At 35.3% G+C, this 27,469-nt stretch overlaps 1 pseudogene; it reads left to right on the forward strand.

Annotated features, from left to right (window-relative positions):
* The first annotated feature begins 1,362 nt into the window (after window positions 1-1,362).
* Window positions 1,363-5,125, forward strand: Tuba1a-ps5 (tubulin, alpha 1A, pseudogene 5; annotated as a pseudogene).
* Window positions 5,126-27,469: the final 22,344 nt, after the last annotated feature.

Here is a 27,469-nt window from a genome sequence, read left to right on the forward strand (position 1 = left end):
TCTTCTATTTTAATATCATCTCAAATATGACTTTTAACCAAAAAGAAGTGGTTTTCTTCTTTTTTTCCTAATCTGTGTTCCTTATCCCTGGTACAGAAATGATTCTGACTGAACACATCCACATATAAAAATCTCCTAATGAATGGGTGGGTGCTAATATTTAAATATGCCTGAATGTCTTTCTTATGAATCAATTCCCCTTTCTTTCATACATGCATGGGGTGACATTTCAAACTTTCTTTTTATGAACTATAAACCAGGGATTAAATTTCAAGCTTTACAAATGATTTATAGATTATAAGGCAAAACAACTTCCAAGGGTTTTGGCAGGAACAAACTTGCAATATTCAGGATAAACAGGTTCAATTGCTCCCTCATATGTTCGTTTCATTGCTTTAACCTTTAAAAAGTCATTTTATAATATTTCAACACTCATACACTGCTTGGGGAAATTTTTAATCATGTAACTAGGTTATAACATTCAAAATATACCTTCCCTGATGTGATTTATAATATTGTACATACCCATAATGCATAATTTATTAGAGATAGTGGAAGATTTTATGCAGGCCATACAATGTCTTTCCTAAATCTAAGATTGGCATACTGATTGATTGTTGAGAAGAGACGAGTTGACAGAAATATCACCCTGTCATGTAGAGGGCATTGTTAACCTTCCATCTCAAGCCATCACCCTAATTATGCCATTTATAATCTCATGTAGAGATTATGAGAGAAGGATCAAGATACATTTTTTCCAATTTAATTTGCTTCCATTTTTCCCATTAGTTGTTATCATTGTTGTGACTATTACCATAAACATAATATTTTTAAATTTGCTTAATTAATTATTTTATTTATTTACATTCCAAATGTTACCACCCTTCCAGGTTCCCATCCCAAAGTTCTTCATCCCATTCCCCTCTCTTTTGTCTCTGTGGTGTGTTCTCTTCACCCCGCCTCAAGCCCCAGCATCCTTTTCCTTGGAGCATTAGGTTTGTGGATAAGGCAGTCTTCTGCTATTTATGTGCCAGGGGGAACATACAATTTCATCCATGCTCTTTTGTTCATGGCTTAGTCTCTGGGAGATCTGAAGGATATGGACTAGTTTATTTTGTTTTTCTTCCTATGTAGCTACCATCGTCTTCTGCTCCTTAAATCTTTTCCATAACTTTTCCATGGAGTCCCTGACATCCAGACCAATGGACGGCTGTAAGAATCTGCATCTGTATCCGTCAGCTGCTGTTATAGCCTCTCAGCCATGTTAGGCTCCCATCTGCAAGCACAACAGGGCATTAGTGACAGTGTTAGGATATCGTGCCTGTCCACGGGATGATTCCGAAGGTGGGGGGGGTGCACTCGATGGTCATTTCTTCAGACTTTGCTCCATTTTCCCCCTACATTTCTGTTAGAAACAATATTGGGTCAAAAATTATGAAGGTAGGTGAGTTGCCACAACCCTCCACTGGAGGCCCTGTCTATCAACTGGAAGTGATCTCTTCAGGTTTCATCTCCTCACTGTTGAGCATTTTGGCTAATGTCATCCCAATTGAGTCCTGGGAGCCTCTCAGAACCCAGGTCTCAGGAATTTTCTAGAGGGTACCTCTAACCCACACCCTTCAGTTGCATATTTCCATTCATTCTTCGGGCCCTCTCAGATCTGCCCCCTTTTTCCATCCCTCTGCCCTCTCCCACCCAGGTCCCTACCTCTGTGATTACTTTCTTTCTCCTTTGAAGCAGAAAGTGAGGATTCTTCAAAAATTATTTTATAATGATGAATTTTTGCAATATGAGAAATTAAAACAAATTTGGCTGAAAGGTATTGCAATCTTCAAGAAGTCTTCACTACGTATTGGATTAAGAATATGTGATAAAAGTCTTATTACTTATTAATAGCACAAAGCCTTATCATATATATTAGACTCACAGTTCTGTAAGTGCAAGGTTGAGGTTAAAACTTGCTGAAGGCTTCTTGATGAATACCATCCCTGCTCTGAGTATCACTTGGTTTTAGGCAGTGAATATGTATGACTCTGTATTACCCCTCATACCTTTCCTATATTTTAAAGACACTAGGATGCAATGACTGAGGCTTTCCTACACAGATTATCGATTCCTAACTGCCTCCCAAAGTCTCTGTCCAACTCCTATCATCAGATAAGTTTTCAGATTAATGTATGACAACAGGGATGAAAAGGTAACTCATGGTGGTTTAGAGAGCACATTAAAGTCACATCCAAACCACAGCATAAGCAACACCATCTCTTTTCATTTTTTGGTGTTTAAATGATGATTCAGCTCTATCATGTCCTACATCCTGACTACAAGTTCATCTCCCTCCTCCCTTCCCATTCCCTTCCCCGTTCCTATCCATTCCTCGTCTATCTGAAAAGGGCAGGCTTTCTAGGGATATTAACCAAACAAGGAATACTCTGTTCCAGTATTTTTCCAGGTAATCATTGTTACACTGGGATGATAAAGACTTTAATAGGATGTGATGGCTATGACAAATTTTAAGCAATTTCATGAAAAGGTTTATAAATAATTGAATCTTCATAAACTATGCAAATTACTGTTTAGCATTAATAAATATATACAAATAGATAATTCAACAATTTTTGTAACTCCTCCTTGGAAGTATAATTAAAAGCATAAATCATTAAGATGAACAGTTAATAGGCTTTTGTGTGTCTTCTGTTTCTGTTCTACAATCTGCAGATACAGTGTCCTGCCTACATATATCTATACTTGAAGACTCCAGAAGGAGCTATAGTCTGTCAACTCCTAGCTTTTAGAAAAGCAGAGCCATCAAACTCCAGAATAGGAAGACAATATAAGACTTTAAACAGCTTGTTTGTGGGGATTTGTCACAGCAGAACAGAAGTAGAAAACTGGTATAGCTATCCCTGTGGAAATTTCAGAATAATACTCAGTTTTCTGGGAGTAAAATGAATAATCTATAAAAATTTTTACATCAAAGTAAAATATGCTTAAATTGTAAAGTACAGATTCAAAAATAAGTATATGGAAGTTGGCAATGGATTAAATAAAAAAAAATTATGCCCATTCAGTGGACTTTAATTTTTCAGTATGGTGTTTTAAATACTGGAGTGACGTGGTCAGCTCTTCATAAAGTGTGTATTGAAATTGATTTCTAGGATCCTTCTAAATGTATTGGAAGAAAGCAAGGCTAAGGTAACCAATGCTATCTGAAACACTTGCATGTAATCGAATGGGAACAGTGTGCCCTTGCTCTAAGTAATCGAAAAAAGAAAAAGAAAAGAAAGGGCATAGGAAGAAGATTTAGTAAATATAATTGAAACTGTGTCGGGATATAGGCTCTGAAATGAATGACTGACCCACACTGACACCCTGCATTTCTAGTTTCGCTGAATTAAAATGTGAAACCTTGAGGAACAGACAGAAATCACACCCAAATGACAAGAGGAACAGCATTTTCTTTTGAGTCACACAGTAGTGGAGTGAACATGAGTGTCAATGTTGGGCCCTGAACATTGAATCTCAGGAAATGGAGCATATCTGAGACTGAACAATGGGAAGAGTTATTCAGTGCTTGCTAAGTTAGGCATTCCCGTGAGAGTGAATACAGTTAAGTTGGAGGTAATTAGCAAAGGAGAATGACCACGCATTATATGAAACAGAAAGAAGAAAGTTAGTTATAGGACATTTGAATTCATGACCTCAATTACTTATATATCTTCAGCCATATCTATTTGATTGTATATCTTCTTTGGAAATTCTTCATCTTTAGCATTATAGGATAATTAATTAAATAACTTTAATTTAATTTAAAAATGTCTTAGGATAGAATTACTTTATTTCCCTGTTTTAAGAATTACCTTGTTTCCTTCCAACCCCTGTTTTGTTCCAGTTTCTCTAAAATACATGGGCTATATTTCTTTTCTTTATCTCATATGTGTGTTAACGTGTGTGTGTGTGTGTGTGTGTGTGTGTGTGTGTGCGTGTAGTGATTTCAAGGGTGACTGCTTAGTATCTAGTTATATATCTATCATTTTCATTAATACTGGATATGGGAGGTTCTTTTACATCCAGCCCTGAGTAACGCTGTGAGAAGCAACACCTCCTCCACACCTCCACCATATGCCAGCAGGTATGAAGAAGCTGCAATCATGCATGAGTGAGTCTCCCTCAAAGATAGCCCTCCTGGTGTCCAGATAGGTAATGCCTGCTGGAAACTCTACTGCCTGGCCAAATACTAAGTGCCAATAGCATTGGAAAGGTCTCCTTCGATACCTTCCTCAGAAAGACAAGAGCTGGCAAGCATGAGCCACAGGCAGTGTTTGTAGACCTGGAACCCATAGTTATTGATGAAGTTCGTACTGGTATTATCACCAGTTCTTCCACCCTGAGAAGCTCATCACAGTCAAGGAAGATGCTTCCAATAACTATGCCTATGGCCACTATACCATTGTCAAGGAGATCCTTGACCTTGTCTTGGAAAGAATTCACAAGGCTTCTGGTTTTCCACAGCTTTGGCAGGGGAGGCTCTAGGTTCACATTTTTTGCTGATGTAGTGACTCTCAGTTGACAACAGAGAGAAATCCAAGCTGAAATTCTCCATTTATCCAGTTCCTGCCCAGGTTTCTGTCTCTGAGCCCTATAATTCCATCCTTATCACCCATGCCACTCTGGAGCATTCTAGTTGTGCCTTCATAGTAGAATTGGTTATTTATGACACCTGTCTAGAAACCTCGATACTGAACACCAAACCTACACTAACCTAAACAGATTAACAGGTCAAGTTTTGTCTTCTGTCATTGCTTCCCTCAGATTTGATGGGGCCTTTAATGTTGATTTGACAGATCAGACAGAATTCTAGACTAACCTGGTGCTCTAATCTTTAATCCACACTCTCTGGCCACTTAGGCACCTGTCATCTTTGCTGAGAAAGCCTACCATGAGCAGCTTTCTTTAGCAGAGATTACCAATGCCTGCTTTGAGCCAGCCAACTGGATGGTCAAATGTGACCCTTGCCATAGTAAATACATGGCTTATTGCCTGCTTTTTGATATGGTGCCAAAAGATGTCAATCCTGCCATTGCTACCATCAAGACCCAGCATACCATTTCAGTTTGTGGACTGAATTGCTACTGGCATTGATTAGCACCTTCCCACTGTGGTACCTGGTGGTGACCTGGTCAATATCCAAAGAGCTGTGTTCATGCTGAGCAAAACCACAGCCATTGCTAAGGCCTGGGCTTACCTAGATCAGGAGGTCAGTCAGATGTAAGCTTAGCATGGATTTGTGCACTTGTATGTGGGTGAGGGTATTTAGGAGGGGAAATCTCTGAGGTCGATGAGTACATGGCTGCCCTAGAGAAGGATTATGAGGAGGATAGTGTGGATTCTCTTGAAGGCAAGCATAAGAATGAAGGAGAGGAACACTGAATTACATATTTCAAAAGTGCTGCTTTCACAGGGAAATTTCTTCTGTTCCATCAAAGAAAGTTGTGGTCTGATCAGTAAATTTGTATCTAACAATGAGTGATTGCATACAGTTACTGACTTATGCTCAAATGTGAATGGTTTGTCAGAGACCCAAGCCATCCACTTCACTGATGGGTTTTAAATAAAACATTCCCTATCTTAAAAAATACTGACTATATCCTCAAAATTCATTTATCATGTCTAGAAAGAGAAAAGAGAATAGCACTGTATTTCAGGGAGTAAATGGTGAGGGATATAAAATATATGCTCTCCCTATAACAGTTATGTGGATTGAGATCATCATGTTAAGCAACGAAGATAAGATTCAGAAAGACAAATATCTCCTATTTTCTTCATGAAGATTAATCCACTTTAAACAAAAAAGAAAGAAGTACATGAAAGTATCAGAGGAACTACTGTGAAGGAGACTAACATTAGGGAACAGGAGACACAAGAGAGGATAATGACAGCTAAATTGTACTATAGGCATGCATGAAACTATCACAGAAACATGTCTGTAGAGATGGCTCATGTTTTCAAGTATTGGATACATGGGTTAGTTATTTTGCTATTGATCTGATAAACCATATATCCAAAGCAATTTATGGAAGAACAATTTTACTTGGTTTTATGATGCCAGGGAGATAAGAGTTCAAAATTCAGAGGAAGAGCAAGGCATGGTAGCAGGCAGGGCAGCTATAATAGCAAACTGATCTCATGCATCTTGAACTATAATCACAGAGTCTAGAAAACAACCAGAAATTGTTCAAGGTCTCTTAAAGGCCACCTTCAGTGAAATAATTCCTTTAAGAAGAATATCTTTTCTAAACCTCTGAAAATGTTAGCCAGTGTTCACATACATGAGCCTGTAACCACTCAAAGCACCAAAATGCTCCTGCCAAAAACCTGGGTTCAATTCCCACTTTAACTTGGCTCCTTACTAACTGAAAAAACTCCAGGGAACTGGATGCCCTCTTTATTTCACACACAAGCAAATTCATATATACACTCACATGAGAGAGAGAGAGAGAGAGAGAGAGAGAGAGAGAGAGAGATAGAGAGAGAGAGAGAGATCTTTAAAATTTTAACCAAAGCCCATTATTTGTATAATGAATATATACTTACCAGAAAGCCATCTTACAATTTGTAATTAGTGGAGAATGGTGAGGGAAAGTAATTGTTCAGGCTTAGAGTTTGGCCTTCATGATGAAACAGGCATGTTACATACATAAATAAATAATAAATAAATAAATAAATATTGTTCAAGCCAATTATCACTTTCTATACTGATAGATGACATTTTCCCACACAATTAAGATATATCCAATCATCAAAGATGTTTAGATTAGAAGAATCAATGATTATGAAGGACAGTCCTATCTTACAATTTATACTGAATTCAATGGCAGGTTAGAATAGAAGGTGAGAGAAAGGGTTAAAGATTTTCATTTGGGATCAACAGTTGGGAAAAGTCCTTCAGAGACATGTGATCTTTTATGAGGTATAAAAGCCACTCATTGTTAATAGATACCTCATTTGAATGCATCAAATTATTGCTTTTAAGATTTGCTGGTTTGACTATATTTCATAGTTAATCTATTTTAATCCATCAAATTTGAATATTCATTAAAACATGTCAACAAGATAAATTGTAAATAGATAAGCCAGTTTGAAAGAGTGTTAATAAACAGCTGACACTAGTAAAAATAACACAATAAAATTTATTAAATTAAGCTTAGATCCAATTAAAATGATTACTATGGAAGTCAATGTTACTTCTCGAGTTACTTCTAGGTTCCACAAGTAGCTGGAGATCGATCTTTGCTTAGAAACTGTGTTAAAGCGTATAGTACATGATGCCTGTAGGAAGAATTTTTTATCATTATGGGCTATCTTATGAAGGAAACACTCAGGTTTATGTCTCTCTCTTTGATAATTTAACTTTGGCAGCAGATGATGTGATTCTGAGTCGTTCTACAGTGAATAATTGAATGTCAAAAGTGTTTTAAATTAAATTCTGACAAAGACGAAATGGTTTGTTGGGAATCTAAATGTTCGTTGAGTTCTTTGTCTTCCTTTCAAGGCATCTTAATGATTGCAAGCTTTTATTTGCTGTTACAAGGAGTCTGTGTGCCATTTAGAATTCTATGGAGGAACTCCAGCTCCTCTACATCTGTTCTTCTGTTTTCTTTCAACAGTTTTAGTGTGTTGTAAGTGCAAAGCAAAGGAGCATCAGTGAAGAGCTTCTGGCAGGATGGAATATTTAGTTTGAAGCACATTTTATTTCTGTTGTGTTAACAGTTATGTACACAGGAATTTTGGTTGGTTGGTTACTCTAAACTGCTTTATTTAAAGCGAATTTGATATTGAACACATACACAAACACATACACACAATATTATATAATTTATTTGTAATGGAATATATTAAAGAATTAATTGAGCAGCATTGTATCATACAGTAACAGTGGTACAGTGGTGTGTAGTAGACTCATATGTCATCAGCTCACATAACACCTTTTACACTTATATTCAGTATTTAAATATGGGGAATAAATAGGAAGAATAAGATGTTGTTTGGACAGATATTCCTTTAAAAGGAAAACATAAATTAAATGTTAACATGGAGTTAGATTTAAATTCTAACTCTATTACTACATGTTTATGTGATCCTGGACAAGTTAAGAAGTAATGAGCATCTATTTCTCCTTTGTGATTCAGGAAATTCAATGTGCAATAACTTAACTGAGAGATATTTACTGTATTGTATTATAACAGTTTTGATCACAGCATGCAATACAAAGTGGAAAACAAAACAAAGAGACATCTGCTATGATCAATCTTAACTTGTAGTGGGTATAAAAAGTAAGGATGTGAAATATTTTGCATAATATATAACTAGAGATTACATAAGTTGAAACATGGAGCTTTATTACTGTCTGTACCCCATGTAGTAACAAGGCAATCTCACATTATACATATACATATATATGTGTGTGTGTGTGTGTGTGTGTGTGTGTGTGTGTGTGTGTGTGAATTTTGAGCTACTATTCCAATATACTTAATAGTGGGTCTATTGCCCTGACTGTTATTGTGGGAATGACAACAGTATCAGAAACACACACACATACACACAACACATTGGCCTTCTTAGTTAATGAAATGTATGGAAAGACATGATTGTGACATAAGGAATGAAATTCATAGCAATAGAAACTCCTTGTATGTTTTGGTGTGTAGAATAGGTACTTATTTTTGTGTGTTAATTTTTGTAGAGCCATGTTGATGGAATTGTTAATTATCTCTAATAGCTGAGTTTTTTGTCTGTCTTGTTTGCAGTATCACATCATCTTTTCCTATTTGTATTTCTCTAATTTCCTTTATTTTACTGCTCTAGCTACTACATTGAACAATACATTCAAAAGGAATGGAGATAGCAGACATCCATGAAATTTTCCTGATTTCAGTGGCTGTACTCTTAGGTTTGCTCCATTTACGTAGATGAAGGAAGCACCTTTGTCACATGGGTCTTAATATGTTGGGGTAAATTCCTGTTAGTCCTTCCTTTGTACGACTTTTATTACAAAAGCATGTTGAAGATTTTTTTTTACTGGCTTAATCATCATATATTTAGGTGATCATTTGATTTTTTATCTTTGAGCATATTTTATGATTTATTATATTTATTGACATATAGGCTGAATCTTTATATTTCTGTGATAAAGCCAATTTGACTGTAATGGATAATTTTGATATTATGCCTTTATTCAGTTTGTGAATATTTCATTTAGATAATATATATCTAGAAAGACAGATTCTCCATGTTCTCTTCTAAATGTGGATGTTAGTTTTGACACTATATTTGTGGATTCGAATTACAGTACCCAGAGTGAGTATGAAAATAGTAAGGCGTGATCACAGGTCAGGAAACTGTCTATTGAATTCCAGCAGTATGAAGAAGAAAGATGAATAGAATAGGAAGTGCTAAATCAGGTGAGTCATATAAGGAAACTATAAACTGTCACCACACACACACACACACACACACACACACACACACACACACACACACACACACAGAGAGACTGTTTCTCTTAGAAGTTAGGATTTCCATTGCTGTGAAGAGACTCCATGACCGATGCAAGTCTTATAAAGGACAACATTTAATTTGGGCTGCCTTACAGTTTCGGAAGTTCATTATCATCATGGCAGGAAGCGTGGCACCATCCACGCAGATACAGAGCTGGAGAAGGAGGTGAGAGTTCTCCATCTTTATCTGACTGCAGCCAAGAAAGGCTGTCACGTCTGCACAAGGCAGTGATTGCATTTACCTGCCTGAGACCAGGAGAACATCAAGACATTTAACATACAGCATGGATATGATAGGAACACACAGGACCATTCCTACTAAAATATTAGTTTATAGTTGATATGTGGTTATTAAGGCGCTCTCTCTCTCTCTCTCTCTCTCTCTCTCTCTGTCTCTCTCTCTCTTTCTCTCGTTTGAGATACCTGCTGAAAGACTGGTCTTTTTCTAGAGGATTTGGGCACTATTTGTCTTCATCTTATCCTCAACCAAATAGTACAGTATTTTACTTTTATTAAATTAAATGTCTTCTTTTATATTAACATATTAATTCAATTCATTCTACTTACTCTTTCCCTAATAAACTTCTTTGTCTCTCTCTTGTCCACAAAAACCCTTCTCTCCCCATTTCAAGACCCCTTTTCATATCTCTGTGCTTTTGTTTAATGTTGAGACCCAGTAAATTTCATCAGGACTGTCTGTGTGACTTTTGCTTGGAACTCTTCATTGGATGGTGGACATCAACAATCTTTAACTAGAAGTAGAAATGGGGAGGAATGGAACTCTTTACTTCCTCCCCCATCCATGATTGTCTGTAGACATTTTATATACCAATAACAAGCTGGGAGAAATCAAACAAAGAATTCCATTCATACTAGTCACAAAACAAACATATAAACACATAACCTAAGCATAAACATAATCAGGAAGGGAAAGATCTCAATAATGAAAACATTAACATGCTAAAGAACATAATTGACAATCACATTAGAAGATCCAAAGGTGTTGCATTATTTGTAAAATAATATTGTGGAAAGGATTAGTCTAATTACAGTTTCAATGAACTTTGCTGGCTATAAACACAAATGCTTATATTTATTTCATCTATTTTGCAGTAATGAGGTGTGTCACCTCATGATTACTAACTATACATGTAATAGTTTTTAACATTCTATGAACTAAAATCTTTACATTGTTGCTTCTTTTTTATTTTTATTATCTTTCTAGTAAAATATTAGATAATGTGATTTATAAATATACTAATTAGTCTTACTGGCCCTAAAGTAACTTATTAGACTATGCCAGCATTATCTGTGGTTATTTGTTATTATATTGGTATTTGAAGACTTTCGTTTTATTAAATAAAAATTAAAATTTAGAATGTATTTGTTTATTAATTTAATCAATTTTAAGCTATGATATAAATACGATTAATTATATTAACGTATTTCCTGTTCCCTAAATATATTTTAATTTGTACTATACTTGTTTGGGGATTTGTTTTGCTGTGGATTATGTTAATTTTGTATCCTCTTTTGTTACTTTTGCTTTAGATACTTAGACTTTTCATTTTCCTATCTCAGCCCAAAGAACTGAATTGGTAAGAACTTCACAATATAAATTATAAACTTGCTTCTAGGTTTCTTCAATTGCACTGGCTTTATAGAGTCAGAATTAGTGTCTTAGGTTTTAACAATCTAAAATTCTAAATTAATTTAAATTATTTTCAAAATTTTAACATCATACTATAATTTATAGCATATACCCCTTCCCATTGCTCTCTAAAACGTTTCATATACTAATCTCCATGCTCTCTTTTATTTTTGACCATTTATTCTAAAAAAAATCTAATTTCTTATAATATTTTCCAATTAATTTGAAGTCTTAAAATAAATCAGAACAAACCTGAAGTTTATTTTTCTATTTGTTTCAGAGTATATTAATGCAAATAAGACAGTTTGATCTATGATTCTTACTTTCCTATATAAAAATTTAGTTTTCAAGTTAATGACAATATTGACTAATTATAATGATATGATTATGTTTCTTTTTATTTTAAACAATGTTATGTTATATTTTCAAAGTTATACTGATTGTAAATTAAGGACTAATTACTAAAAAGCTAATATTCATAATATTTTAAATGAAAGTTTTGTTAATTAATATCTATTGTTACATCTTTCTATTATAGTTCTAAACTACTTATGGTAGTCTATTTAAGACTGAGTCTTATTACAATTTTACACTAATAACAAAATATAATAAATTTACTGTTGTAGTCAATTGAAGAATATATAAAGGAACCTTGTTAACTTTAAAATGGGTTGAATTAATATTATTTGTAATTTTTATTCTTTGTAAAAATAATGACATACCTTTGTACCTCTAAATAAGTAATAATTAAGTAATAAATAAGTGTTAAATCCATCACTATAAAAATAAATAGGCAAATAATATTTAAGTCATACGTAGACTTATCCATGCAGCTTAAGTGTGTAAAGACAACCTCTTAACTTGCCAGTTTAAAGTCAGTGCTTAAAAAGCTTTGTTATTAACATAGTCAATGACACATCATTGTCTTGTTTATGTATCATCCTCCAGAGATGTTATGATTTTTTTTTCGGAGCTGGGGACCGAACCCAGGGCCTTGCACTCTCTAGGCAAGCACTCTACCACTGAGCTAAATCCCCAACCCCCGATATTATGATTTTTTATGGTTAAATAACCCAATCACTTTTTTGTTATTGAAATTATATAAATTGTATTTAAATGATTGTCAACTTCATTGGGCATATACATTATCCTTTAACTGACAGCAGTTATTCCCAATAATTGTGCAACATGGAATTTTTGCATATGAAATCCATAGACTACAAAAAATGAGGTTGGAGTCTTATTAACACTGATTACCTTTGTTTCAGTTTTATTCTTAAATTAAAATCTTAATATGTTGCTTAGACATAAATAACTAAAATTGAGAAACGTCAATTAAAATCACTTTATGGTAAGATTCTATATCAGCTTAAATGTTTCTTTCAGGTGTCTTTGTGGAGCAAAAAAAAGATGCTACGGTGGAGCATCTTTTGGATATATGCCAAGGGGTGGTATAGCCAGATGTTCAGGTAGAACATTTTTCAAATTTCTGAGGAACTTCCAGATTGATTTCCAGAGTGGTTGTACAAGTGTTCAATCCCACAAGCAATGGAAGAATGTTCCCCTTTTTTCGGTCCTCACCAGCATTGTGCTGTCCTTTCAGTTTTTGACCTTTGCAATTCTGGTTGGTTTTAGGTGGAATATCAGGGTCGTTTTGATTTGCCTTTCCCTGATGACTAAAGACATTGAGAATTTCGTTAAGTGTTTTTCAGCCATTAGAGAGTCCTCTGTTAAGAATTCTCTATCTCGAGCCTTATGAACAACAATGCCAAGCAACCAGAGCTTCCAGGGACTAAGCCACTACCTAAAGACTATACATGGACTGACCCTGGACTCTGACCTCATAGATAGCAATGAATAGCCTAGTAAGAGCACCAGTGGAAGGGGAAGCCCTGGGTCCTGCTAAGACTGAACCCCCAGTGAACTAGATTGTTGGGGGGAGGGCGGCAATGGGGGGAGGATGGGGAGGGGAACACGGATAAGAAAGGAGAGGGGGGAGGGGGATGTTTGCCCGGAAACTGGGAAAGGGAATAACACTCGAAATGTATATAAGAAATACTCAAGTTAATAAAAAAAAATTCTCTATCTCTACACTCCATTTGTGATTTGGGATATTTGGTGTTTTGGACTCTAACTTCTTTAATTCTTTATATATTTTGAATATTTGCCCTCTATATGATGTAGTGTTGGTGAAGATCTTTTTCTAATCTGTAGGATGCTGTTTTGTCATAGTGACACTGTCCTTTGCCTTAAAGAAATTTTGCAGTTTCAAGAGGTCCCATTTATCAATCATTGATGTTAAGGCCTGAGCCACTGAATCTCTATTCAGGAAAGTTTCCCCTGTGCCAATGCATTCTGGGCTATTTCACACTTTCTATTCAATTAGACGTTGTGTATTTGGTTTTATGTTGAGGACCTTGATGCCCCCAGTGGAGAGATGGGGATGCCAACTCACCTTCACACTTTTGACTAAGCATTGTTCCCATCTAAAAGAAATGTAGGTTCCGCTTCCAAGTGTTTCACACCATACCACTCCCCTTCCCCTCTTGGAGGGGGAACCATAAGCGGTGCAATATAGAAAAGAAAGAAAGAAAGAAAGTGAGAGAGAGAGAGGGAGGAAGGGAGGAAGGAAGGAAGGAAGGAAGGAAGGAAGGAAGGAAGAAGGAAGGAAGGAAAGAGAGAGCAAGGAATGGGGAGTGAGACAGGGAGCTAAGAAGGAAAGTATGAAAGAAAGAAAGGGAAGGAAAGAAGGAAGAAAGAAAGAAAGAAAGAAAGAAAGAAAGAAAGAAAGGAAGGAAGGAAGGAAGGAAGGAAGGAAGGAAGGAAACAATCAAGCAAGTAGGCAGGCAGAATGGGTGGTCTCAGGTAGAATTGACTTCCAGCCCTTAGCACAGGTGATTCTGACCTACTCTGCCTCCTCATAATTATATTAGGCAGTTTATAATTTCTCTCTTCTCTATGATCTGGTTTCCATTCTAGAACCAAACTATATAAATTTTGAGCCATGTTCAGCTACAATAGTGATGAAAATTCTGGCCTTCTGAGTTTTTTTTTTTTTTTTTTTTTTTTTTTTAGGATTGGGTTCAATTGCAAATATTTTATTAAAGGACTGTTTTGTTTTTACAATATTATGTCCTCAAACTGCCATCTAAGCTGAGTCTTATGGATGTAGAATTTTTTTCTTTTAAATTGAAATATATTTTTGCCCGTTGACATGTATCTGTCATCAAAATGACAATGACCTAAAATTTCTGGTCAATGACGTAAACTCTGTTGAATGATTATGGTTAAGTCAGTTTGTGGTGAGGAACAGCAATTTATGATCATTATCAATAACAATGACTGGTGCAACTTAAATGATTTGATTAATCAAAAGGTCAGGTGGCACCCAAATATCTATTAGGCATAGATCTCTAAATTATCATGCAACTTGGTGTATTTCCACAATTCTTAATATGGTTAAAGTCTCATTTTCAGAACTAATGCTATGTAGTATTTTTATTAGCATATGCTGCTTATTAAATATCTATTTATCTATCTATCCACATACATCTATATACATATACCTATATATACACATACACATATACATCATATACTTCCACATCCACATCTACATACACATATACATATATATTTGTTTTTTTATTACAGTCCCAACAAGTCAAAGAGAAAGGTCTTGTATAGTGTTGGTGAATCACTGCTACTACCAAAATAAGCAAATATCGTAAAGAATTACTTTTTTTCTCAAATTGTAGCTCTAAAGCTAAACCCTGAACTCCATCTATTGGCATAAGGTTATTAGACATTCATTGTTAAATGTTAGGATGTTGATATTGGAATTCTTCAAAGCAAATAAAAATAATTATATTTTTTGAATTCTTCAAAGTAAATAAAAATAATTATAGTCTACTGAGTTATGGCTTAAGAGCTATAGACACTTATTGCCAAGCATGATAACAGGAATTTCATTGCTGACACTCAAAAGGGTAAGGATAGAACTTATTTCTTACTTCTTCATGTTGGGCTTTGACCTCCACATATACCATACTAATCACATCTGTACACATGTGTGCACATGTATACACACATGTACACACATATTAAGTGCATACAATAAATATAAGCATACATACAATGTAATAAAAATTAAAACTAGGCTATTTAATATTGAGTATTGTCCCTTGTTTTTAAAATGTATGCTTGTGTGTGTGTTTGTGTGTGTGTGTATGTTTGTATGGTTATGTACATGTTTGTGTGTTTGCTGTCACATGTTTCTCTTCATGAATATCTGTGACTGGAACATAATCTATCAATTACTATCCATTTTTCCACTTTATTCTTTGAGACAATGTCTTTCCATAGACTTTAAAGTCAAGTTGATTTGAACTCACTTTCTTGTCTGTGAACTTCAAAGATGCACCTGTCTCTTCATCCCTTAGTATAAGAGTTATATTCCCTGGCCCTGTATATATTAAATAGAAAAAAACTATTTTAAATAACAATGACTATAATAAGAAATGCTTTTAGAATTGACAGGGGGCATAAAAGAAACATTCATGCTGATAATAGTCTATCAAAATATGTATAATTTAATGTAAGGAAAATTTATAACCAAGGGATTTTATTATCCTTATTACACACTCAATCAGAAAATTTTCAGTAAAAAAGGAGCTAATCTTTAACCCATATTAAGGTCAAATTTAAAAATAAATGTTTTCATTAACAATATAGCTTTTTATCCAACAAACTCTACTTCTTTATTAATTCAACAGCATAAAAGCATTATATATAATAACATAAAGATTTCAACAGTTGAGGTGTTGATAATGTGCAAACTTTCAGATACCACTGATTTGTATGATCAGTCACATCATACAAATGCCAATACATTCTATTTTTTGAAGCCTGAGCATTGTGCACAGACTACATGGCTTTTGGTCACTTTCACTTGAGAGTAGGAGATGAGAATGACTCAGTGGGTGAAGCTCTTGCTATGCTACTATAAAGATTTCCACACAGGTATACAGAACTCATGTAAAACAATATGCCGTACACTGGTTCTGGAGTATCAGCAGCTTTATGGTGGATTGGGAAGCAGAGAAATCCCCAGAATGTCAAGGATCAGGTAGTATGATGAATAGTCGATCTTCATTAAATAAGCACATTTTATGGAATAGGAGAACAAAATAAAATAATGCTTTCCATTTGCTAATGGTAACTCTTTCACCAGGAACATGGATCATTTAAAATATAGTAAATGTGTTTAGAGGTATCAGTATGTGGGAAGGTAGCAAATAAAAGAGGCAAGAACAATGTTGATGAAAACTTTCCATTTAAAAATTTCTCATACTTGACTCTTCAAATTATAATCATGAACAGAAAAGTTATAGTATCCTCACAGGAACATGAAGTCAGAAGGCAAAATGCAAGTTCAAACCTTACAAAAACAGCAATATTAGTGATAACAGGACTAATACTTAGTATTATTTTCTAGCAATTTTTTTCCTTTTTTAAATTTTTTCCATCTTAATTAAATTGGGTACTTCTTATTTACATTTCAAATGTTATTCCCTTTCCTGGCTTGCAGGCCAACATTCCCCTAATCCGTCCTGTTCCCCTTCTGTATGAGTGTTCCCTTCACACCTTCCCCACATTACCACCCTCCCCCCAACAATTCCATTCACTGGGGGTCCAGCCTTGGCAGGACCAATGGCTTCCCCTTCCACTGGAGCCGGTACTAGGCTATTCATTACTACCTATGAATTTGGACCCCAGGGTGAGTCCATGTATATTCTTTGGGTAGTGGCTTAGTCTCTGGAAGCTTTGGTTTGTTGGCATTGTTGTTCATATGGGGTATCAAGCCCCTTGAAGCTCTTTCATTCCTTTCTCTGATTCCTTCAGTGGGGGTACCGATCTCAGTTCAGTGGTTTGCTGCTGGCATTCGCCTATGTATTTGCCATATTCTGGCTGTGTATCTGAGGATAGATATACATCCAGTTCCTGTCAGCCTGCACTTCTTTGCTTCATCTATCTTATCTAGTATGGTGGCTGTATGTGTATGGGCCACATGTAGGGCAGGCTCTGAATGGGCATTCCTTCAGTCTCTATTCTAAACTTTGCTTCCCTATCCCTTCCTAAAGTTATTCTTGTTCCCCTTTTAAAGGAGTGAAGCATTCATATTTTGGTCATCCTTCTCGTATTTCATGTGGTCTGTGCATCTTAAGTAATATGAACATTTGTGCTACTATCACTTATCAATAAGTGCATACCACGTGTGCTTTTCTGTGATTGGGTAATCTCACTCAGGTGAATATTTTCTAGTTCCATCCATTTGCCTGTGAATTTCATGAAGTCGTTGTTTTTGCTATTGGAGTAGTACTCCATTGTGTAGATGCACACCATTTTCTGTATCCATTCCTCTGTTGAATGGCATCTGGGCTCTTTCCAGCTTCTGGCTATTATAAATAAGGCTGCTATGAACATAGTGAAGCATGTGTCTATGTTGTATGTTGGAGCATCATTTGGGTATATGCCCAAGAGATGTATAGCTGGGTCCTCAGGTAATACATTGTCCAATTTTCTGGGGAACCTCCAGACTGATTTCCAGAATAGTTGTACCAGTCTGCAATCCCACCAACAATGAAGGAGTGTGCCTCTTTCTTCACATCCTTTCCAGCATCTGCTGTTGACAGAGTTTTTGATCTTAGCCATTCTGTCTAGTGTAAGTTGGAATCTCATGGTTGTTTTGATTTACACTTACCCTATGACTAAAGATGTTGAACATTTCTTTAGGTGCTTCTCAGCCATTTGATATTCTTCAGCTGTGAATTCTTTGTTTAGCTTTGAACTCCATTTTTAATAGGTTTATTTGTGTTCCTGCAATCTAACTTCGTGAGTTCTTTGTATATTTTGAATATAAATACTCTATCAGGTGTAGGATTGGTAAAGATCTTTTCCCAATCTGTTGGTTGCTGTTTTGTCCTAACAACATTGTCTTTTGCCTTACTGAAGCTTTATAGCTTTATGAGATCCCACTTGTTGATTCTTGATCTTAGAGAACAAGCCATTGGTGTTTTGTTCAGGAAATTTTCTCCAGTGCCCATGTGTTTGAGATGCTTCGCCACTTTTTCTCCTATTAGCTTGAGTGTATCTGGTTTGATGTGGAGGTCGTTGATCCACGTGGATTTATGTTTTGTACAGGGTAATAAGCATAGATCGATATGCATTCTTCTACATAGTGACCTCCAGTTGAACCAGCACCATTTGCTGAAAATGCTATCTTTTTTTCCATTGGATAGTTTTGGCTCCTTTGTCAAAAATCAAGTGACAATGGGTGTGTGGGTTCATTTCTGGGTCTTCAATTCTATTCCACTGGTCTATCTGTCTATCTCTGTACCAATACCATGCAGTTTTTATCACTATTGCTCTGTAATACTGCTTGAGTTCAGGGATAGTGATTCCCCCTGAAGTCCTTTTATTGTTGAGGATAGTTTTAGCTATCCTGGGTTTTTTGTTATTCCAGATGAATTTGCAAATTGTGATGTCTAACTCTTTGAAGAATTGGATTGGTATTTTGATAGGTATTGCATTGAATCTGTAGATCGCTTTTGGTAAAATGGCCATTTTTATTATATTAATCCTGCCAATCCATGAGCATGGGAGATCTTTCCATCTTCTGAGGTCTTCTTCTATTTCTTTCTTCAGAGTCTTTAAGTTCTTATCGTACAGATCTTTTATTTGCTTGGTTAAAGTCACACCAATGTATTTTATATTATTTGGGACTATTATGAAGGGTGTCGTTTCTCTAAATTCTTTCTCAGCTTGTTAATCTTTTATGTGGAGGAAGTCTATTGATTTTTTTTTTTTGAGTTAATTTTATACCTAGCCACTTTGCTGAAAGTATTTATCAGGTTTAGTAGTTCTCTGGTGTTATTTTGGGGTCACTTATATATACTACCATGTCATCTACAAATAATGATATTGTGACTTCTTTCTTTCCAATCTGTATGTCTTTGATATCCATTTGTTGTCTGATTGCTTTGGCTAGGATTGCAAGAACTATACTGAATAAGTCAGGAAAGAGTGGGCAGTCTTGTCTAGTCCCTGATTTTAGTGGGATTACTTCAAGTTTCTTTCCATTTAGTTTAATGTTAACTACTTGTTTGCTATATATGGCTTTTATTATATTTAGGGATGCACTTTAATTTCCTGTTCTTTCCAGGACTTTTGTGATAAAGGGGTGTTGAATTTTATCAAATGCTTTCACAGCATCTAATGAAATTATCATGTGGCATTATCTTGCACATTTTGTTTTTTATATAGTGGACTATGTTGATGGTTTTCTATATATTAAACCATCCCTGCATACCTGGGATGAAACCTAATTGATCATGATGGATGATTGTTTTGATGTGTTCTTGGATTTGGTTTGCAAGAATTTTATTGAGTATTTTTGCATCAATATTCATGAGGGAAATTGGACTGAAGTTCTCTTTCTTTGTTGGGTCTTTGTGTGCTTTAGGTATAAGAGTATTGTGGCTTCATAGAAGGAATTAGTGCTCCTATTTCAATTTTGTGGAATAGTTTGGATACTATTGGTATGAGGTCAATTATGAAATTCTCATAGAATTCTGCACTGAACCCATCTGGACCTGGGCTCTTTTTGTTGACAGACTTTTAATGACAGCCTCTATTTCCTTAGGAGTTATGCGGATGTTTAAATGATTTATCTATATATGATTTAACTTTGGTACTTGGTACTTGCCTAGGAAATTGTCAATTTCCTCCATATTTTCAAGTTTTGTTGAATATAGGCTTTTGTAGTAAAATCTGATGTTTTTTTGAATTTCCTCTGATTCGGTCTCCCTTTTCTGTTATGTCTCCTTTTTCATTTCTGATTTTGTTAATTTGGACACACTCTCTGTACTCTCTGTTTAGTCTAGTTAATGGTTTATCTATCTTGTTGATTTTGTCAATGAGCCAGCTTTTGGTTCTGTTGATTCTTTGTATAGTCCTTTTTGTTTATACTTGGTTAATTTCAGCTCAGAGTTTGATTATTTCCTGCCTTCTATTCCTCCGAGAGTTTTTAACTTCTTTTTGTTTTAGAGCTTTTAGGTGTGTTGTAAAGCAGCTGATAGATGCTCTCTCCTGTTTCTTTCTGCAGGAACTCAGAGCTAGGAGTTTTCCTCTTAGCACAACTTTGGTTATGTCCCATAAGTTTGGGTATGTTGTACCTTAATTTTCATTAAATTATTTTGTTTTAAAGATTTATTTTATTTATTCCATGTATGTAAGTACACTGTTGCTGTCTTCAGACATACCTGAAAAGGACATCGGATCTCACTATGGATGGCTGTGAGCCACCATGTGGTTGCTGGGAATTGAACTCAGGACCTCTGGAAGAGCAGTCAGTGCTCTTAACCGCTGAGCCATCTCTCCAGAACCTTCATAAAATTCTAATTCTTTAATTTCTTTCTTTATTCCTTCCTTGGCCAGGTTATCATTGAGTAGAGCATTATTCAACTTCCATGTATATATGGGCATTCTTTCCTTATTGTTCTTGAAGACCACACTAACCCGAGGTGTTCTGAGGATGCATGGGATTATTTCTATCTGTCTGTATCTGTTGAGGCCAGTTTTGTGACCGATTATATGGGTTGTTTTGGATAAAGTACCATGAGGTGGTAAGAAGAAGCTATCTCCTATAGTTTTAAAATAGAATGTTCTATAAATATCTGTTAAGTCCATTTGGTTCATAACTTCTGTTAGTCTGTCTATGTCTGTTTAATTTCTGTTTCCATTATCTTTCCATTGATAAGAGTAGGGTGTTGAAATCTCCTACTATTATTGTGTGAGGTACAATGTGTGCTGTGAGCTTTAGTAAGGTTTATTTCATGTATGTAGGTGCCCTTGTATATGGAACATAGAAATTTAGGATTGATGGTACATCCTGGTGGATTTTTCCTCAGATGAATATGAAGTGGCCTTCCTTATCTTTTTTGTTGTGTTTTGGTGGAAAATTGATTTTATTAGATATTAGAATGGCTACTCCAGCTTGATTCTTCAGACCATTTGCTTGGAAAGTTGTTTTCCAGTCTTTTATTCTGATGTAGTGTCTGTCTTTGTCTCTGAAATGTGTTTCCTGTAGGCAGCAAAACACTGGTTCCTCATTATGTATCCAGTTTGTTATTCTGTGTCCTTTTATTGGGGAATTGAGTTAATTCATATTGAGAGATATTAAGAAATAGTGATTGTTGCTTCCTCTTATCTTCATATTTGGAGATGAGACTATGTTTGTGTGCTTCTCTTTGTTTTGTGAAAAAAGATTAGTTTCTTGCTTTTTCTACAGTGCAGTGCCTGTTTATGTTGGGCTTTACCATTTATAATCCTTTGTAGGACTGGATTTGTAGAAAGATACTGTGTAAATTTGGTTTTGTCATAGAATATCTTGGTTTCTCCATCTATGTTAATTGAGAGGTTTGCTGGTTACAGTAACCTGGGCTGGCATTTTTGTTCTCTTAGGGTCTATATGACATCTGTCCAGGATCTTCTGTCATTTATAGATTCTGGTGAGGTCTGGTGAAATTCTGCTAGGTCTGTCTTTATATGTTACTTGACCTTTTTCCCTTACTGCTTTTAATATTCTTTCTTTGTTTTGTGCATTAGGTATTTTGTGATGGGAGGAGTTTCTTTTCTGGTTCAATCTATTTGGAGTTCTTTAGGCATCTTTTATATTTTGGGCATCTCTTTCTTTAGGTTAGGGAAATTTTCTTCTTTGATTTTGTTGAAGATATTTACTGGTCCTTTGAGTTGGGAGTCTTCACTCTCTTCTATACATTTTATAGTTAGGTTTGATCTTCTCATTGTGTCCTGGATTTCCTGTATGTTTTGGACTAGTAGGTTTTTTTGTTTTACACTATCTTTGACAGGTGTGTCAATGTTTTCTATGGATTCTTATGCTCCTGAGTTTCTCTCTTCTATCTCCTGTATTCTGTTGGTGATGCTCGCATCTGTGACTCTTGATCTTTTTGCTAGGTTTTCTATTTCCAGGGTTGTCTCCCTTTTTGATTTCTTTGCTTTTCTTATTTCCATTTTTTAAATGTCTTGTTGGTTTGTTCATTTACTTTTCCTGTCTTGTTGTTTTTTTTCCCATAGTTCTTTCCAGGATTTTTGTGTTTCCTCTTTAAGGGCTTCTAGTTGTTTCCATCTGTTGTCCTATATTTCCTTAAAGGAGTTATTTTTGACCTTCTTAATGTCCTCCATCATCATGTTAAAATGTGATTTTAAATCTAGATCTTGGTTTTCTGGCGTTTTTGGATATTCACTGTTTTCTTTGATTGGATAATTGGGCTTTCATGTTGCCATATAGTCTTGGTTTCTGTTAGTTGAGTCCTGTGCTTGCCTCTTGCCATCAGGTTGCCTCTGGTGTTACCTTGTCTTGCTGTTTCTGACAGTACCTTTACAGTCCTATAGGCCTGTGTGTCAGGAGTGCTGTAGACTTGTTTTCCTGTTTTCTTTCAGCCATTTTTGGGAACAGAGTGTTCTGCTCTCAGGCATGTATTCATTCCTGTCTGCTGACTTTCAGTTGTCCCTCTAGGTAGGAATCAGTAGGGCTTGCCCCTACTTCTCTTAGGTCCCTGTGCACAGGGAGCCCAGAAGGCACTTGGCATTTTCCTCTAGAGTCAGAAATGTGGGCAGAATGTAGTCTGCTCTGGTTTCCCAGGCATCTCTGCTCCTCTGGAGGTCAAGCTCTCCCTTTCTTGGGATTTGAATGCAGGGAGCTGTTTGACCAGTTCAGTTCAGATCCAGGCGCAATCTGAAACACAGGGCTCCTATAGCTTGGCTGCCCCAATCTTCCTGTGTCCAGAAACACTATACAGTTTCCTCTTTGGCCAGGGATTTGGGCAAATGTGGGCAAAATGGCAGTCTTTCCTGCCCTGCAGTCTCAGGATTGCCCACACCATTATTTTTGCAATTTTTAAGATTAGTTACTGCTACATAGTCAGTTTGGTTGAAATCTGCTAAGTAATCTGTCTTTAAATAAAAGAAGCAAACAAGACTTTTTGGTAATTCACCAGAGAAATTTTCAGTTGTAGGCAACTATTTGCATTTAAAAAAGGAAAGTATTATTTTATTTATTGATTCCTTTCATTTATGAACATTGTTATTGCATACAAAAGCATTTCATTTGCATGTACTCATGTTTTCAGTAACTTAACTATCTGATGGTAAAGAAAATAATAGTTAATTTAACTTTTTTTAAAAGTCATATGATTTTACCTTTTAACAAATTTATTAGGTGCTAAGTAAAAAAATGTAACTTTTAATTCAAAATTAAAGAACCACAAACACATAAAGATACATACAAAAACAAATACAATAGGAACCAACAATCATAGGTCTTTAATATCTCTCAATATTAATAGACTCAACTTACCTTCAAAAAGACATCGACTAACAGATTGAATATGCAAACCAGATTCACCATTTTGCTACATACAAGAAACACACCTCAATAACAAAGAAGAACACTATCTCAGAGTAAAAGGATGGAAGAGGTACTTTTAAGCGAATGGTTCCAGGAAACAAGTGGGATTTGCCATCCTAACATCCAATAAAATAGACTTCCAACCAAAAGTTATAAAGGTTACTTCATATTCATCAAAGGGCAAATCTACCATGAGAAAGGCTCAATTCTGAACATCTATGGTCCAAATGCAAGGGCACCCATATCAGTAAAAAAAAATGACAACAAAAAAAAACCATTATTAAAGCTCAAAACACACATTCCACCTCACAAAATAATAGTGGAAGAATTTGCCCCACTCTCACCAACAAACAGATCATAGAATCAGAAACTAAACAGAGACACAGTGAAACTAATAGAAGTTATGAACCAAATGGATTTAACAGATATATACAGAACATTTCACCCTAAAGCAAAAGAATATACCTTTTCAGCAACTCATGGTACCGTCTCCAAAATCGAGCAAATGATTGATCACAAAACCACCCTTCAACCAATAAAAGACAATTGAAATAATCCCACGCATCGATGAGAACACCATGGCCTAAGGCTGGTCTTCAACAACAGCAAAAGCAATAGAAAACTCACATACATGTGGATACTGAACAACTCTCTACTCAATGAAAATTTGGTTAGGGATGAAATAGAGGAAGAAATTAAAACCGTCTTGGAATTTAATGATAATGTTGGCACATAGTACACACATTTTTGGGATACAATGAAAGCAGTGCTAAGAGGAAAATTCATGGCACTAAATGCACTGGTAAAGAAACTAGAGAGATCTTACACTAGAAACTTAACAGCACACCTGAGAGCTCTAGAACAAAAAAAATCAGATTCTCCCATGAGGAGTAGATGGCAGGCAACAATCAAATTCAGGGCTGAAATCAACCAAAACAAACAAAGAGAACAATACAAAGAATCAGCAAAACCAAAAGCAGGTTATTTGAGAGAATCAACAAGATGGATAAATCTCTACCTCACCTAAGTAAAGGGCCCAGAAGCAGTATCCAAATTAAAATAAAAAATGAAAAATGGGATGTAACAACAGAAACAGAGGAAATTCAAAGTATCATCAGATTCTACTACAAAAGTCTGTACTCAACAAAACTGGAAAATCTAGAAGAATTGGATGATTTTCTAGACAGAGACCACAAACCAAAATTAAAATAAGAGCAGATAAACTTTCTAAACAAGCCCATATTCCATAAAGAAATAGAAAAAAATCTTTAACACACCCCCTGACAAAAAAAAAGCCCAGGACCAGATGGACTTAACTTAGAATTCTACTAGAGCTTCAAAGAAGACAAGATACTAATATTCATCAAACTATTCCATAAAATAAAAACAGAAAGAACAGTAGATAATTCATTCTTTGAAGCTACAATTTATCTGATACCTGAACTACACAAGGATCCTACCAAAAAGAACTTGAGACCAATCTTGATTATGAATATCGATGCCAAAATATTCAATAAAATTATTGCAAACTGAATCAAAGAACACAACACAACCATCATTTACCATTATCTAGTATGCTTCAAATGAGGAATGAAAGGTTGGTTCATTATATGAAAATCCATTCACATAATCTACCATATAAACAAAGTCAATGGAAAAAAAACACAAGATCATCTCCTTAAATGCAGAAAAAACCTTTGACACAATACAACACCCCTTCATGTTAAAAGTATTGGAGAGATCAGAAATTTAAGGCTCATACCTAACCGTAATAAAAGCAATTTACTCCAAACTGACAGTCAATATTGAATTAATTGGAGAGATACTTGAAGCAATCTCACTAAAATCAGGGACAAGACAAGGATGCACACTCTCCACATATATATTCAAAGTACTCAAAGTTCTAGCTAGAAAAATAAGACAATAAAAAGAGATCAAAGGGATACAAATTGAAAGGAAGAATTAATGTTATCACTACTTGCAGATGATATAATAGTATACAAAAGCAACCCCCAAAGTTCTACTAGAGAAGTCTTCCAGCTGATAAACAACTTCAGGAAAGTAGCCTGATATAAAATCAACTCAAATAAATCAGTAGCCTTCTTTTATACAAGTAATAATCATGCTCAGAAAGAAAGTAGGGAAATAACTCCCTTCATACTAGCGACAGATAATATAAAATATCTTGGGATAACTTAAACCAAATAAGTGAAAGAACTGTATGAGATGGGATAGGGTGTTTATTAATGGGAAACCTGGAAATGGGATAACATTTGAAATATAAATTTTAAAAATCCAATAAAAAAGGAAAAGAAAAGAGAGAACAATGGCTGCTTTTCCATAGACTCAAGTTTTGGTTCCCATCACCCATGTGGTAACTGACTTGTAACTGATTATAACTCCACCTACAGAGAATATGATGCCCTCTTCTGGCATCTTTGGGCACCACAATTGTTTGGGATATACTCATGCAATAAAACAAAGATACACATATATAAAAACAATTCTTTAATATAATGGTGGATGGAAAAATAATTTCAAATCTCTCAAGAAAGAAATTGAAAATATCAGAAAAATAGAGAGATTCCCCCATGCTCATGGATTTGCAAAGTTACTATATGAAAAATTGCCATTTTACCAAAAGCAATCTACAGATTCAATATAATCCCCATCAAAATCCTTACACAATACGTTAAAGAAATGGAAAGAGCAATTCTCAAATTCATCTGGAAAGGCAAAAAACCCACAGTAGCAAAAAAAAAATGTTAAAAATAAAAGAACTGCTTGTGAAATATTACCCCAGCATCAAGCTCTACTATGGAGCAATAGTTATAAAAACTGCATGATATTGGTACAGAGAAAAACAGGTTGATCAATAGAATAGAATTGAAGATCCAGAAATATAAACATATACTTATACACACTTGGTCTTTGACAAAATATGCAATGGAAAATATAAAGCATCTTTAATAAATCCTGGTGCTCTAACTGGCTGTCTGGATATAAAAAAATGAAGATAGACCCATACCTGTCACCATGTACAAAGCTCAAGTCCAAGTAAATCAAGGACCTCAACATAAAACTAGATACACTGAATCTAATAGAAGGGAAGATGGGGAATAGCCTTGAAGTCATTGGCACAGGGAGAAATATCCTCAACAGAATTCCAATGGTTCATGCTCTAAGATCAAAAATTGATAAATGGGACCTCATGAAACTGGAAAGCTTTTGTAAGGCAAAGTTTATAGTCAATAAGACAAATCAGCAACCTACAGATAGGGAAAAATGTTTCATTAACCCTGCATCCCATAGAGCACTACTATCCAAAATATATAAAGAACTGAAGAGGCTAACCACAGAAAAACAAACAACTAAACAAACACATGCTCATTAAAAAAATAGGGCATAGACCTAAACTTAAAAGTCACAACAGAGGGATCTCTAATGGTTGACAAGCACCTAAAGCAATGTTCAAAGTCCTTATTAAAATGCAAATTAAAATGACCCTCACATTTTGCCTTCCACCAGTCAGACTATTTAAGTTCCATATCTCAGATGACAACACATTTTGCCAAGGATGAGGAGAAACAGGAACATGTCTCCATGATGGAGATACAAACTGATACAACCACTCTGGAAATCAATTTGGAGGTTCCTCAGAAAAATGGAAGAAGACCTACCTAAAGACCCAGAAATACCACTCTTGAAAATATATCCTAAAGATGTACTACAATACCACAGGGGCACGTGTTCCATCATATACATAGCGGC

This window comes from Rattus norvegicus, chromosome 5, assembly GCF_036323735.1.
Source record: "Rattus norvegicus strain BN/NHsdMcwi chromosome 5, GRCr8, whole genome shotgun sequence".
NCBI lineage: Eukaryota > Metazoa > Chordata > Mammalia > Rodentia > Muridae > Rattus > Rattus norvegicus.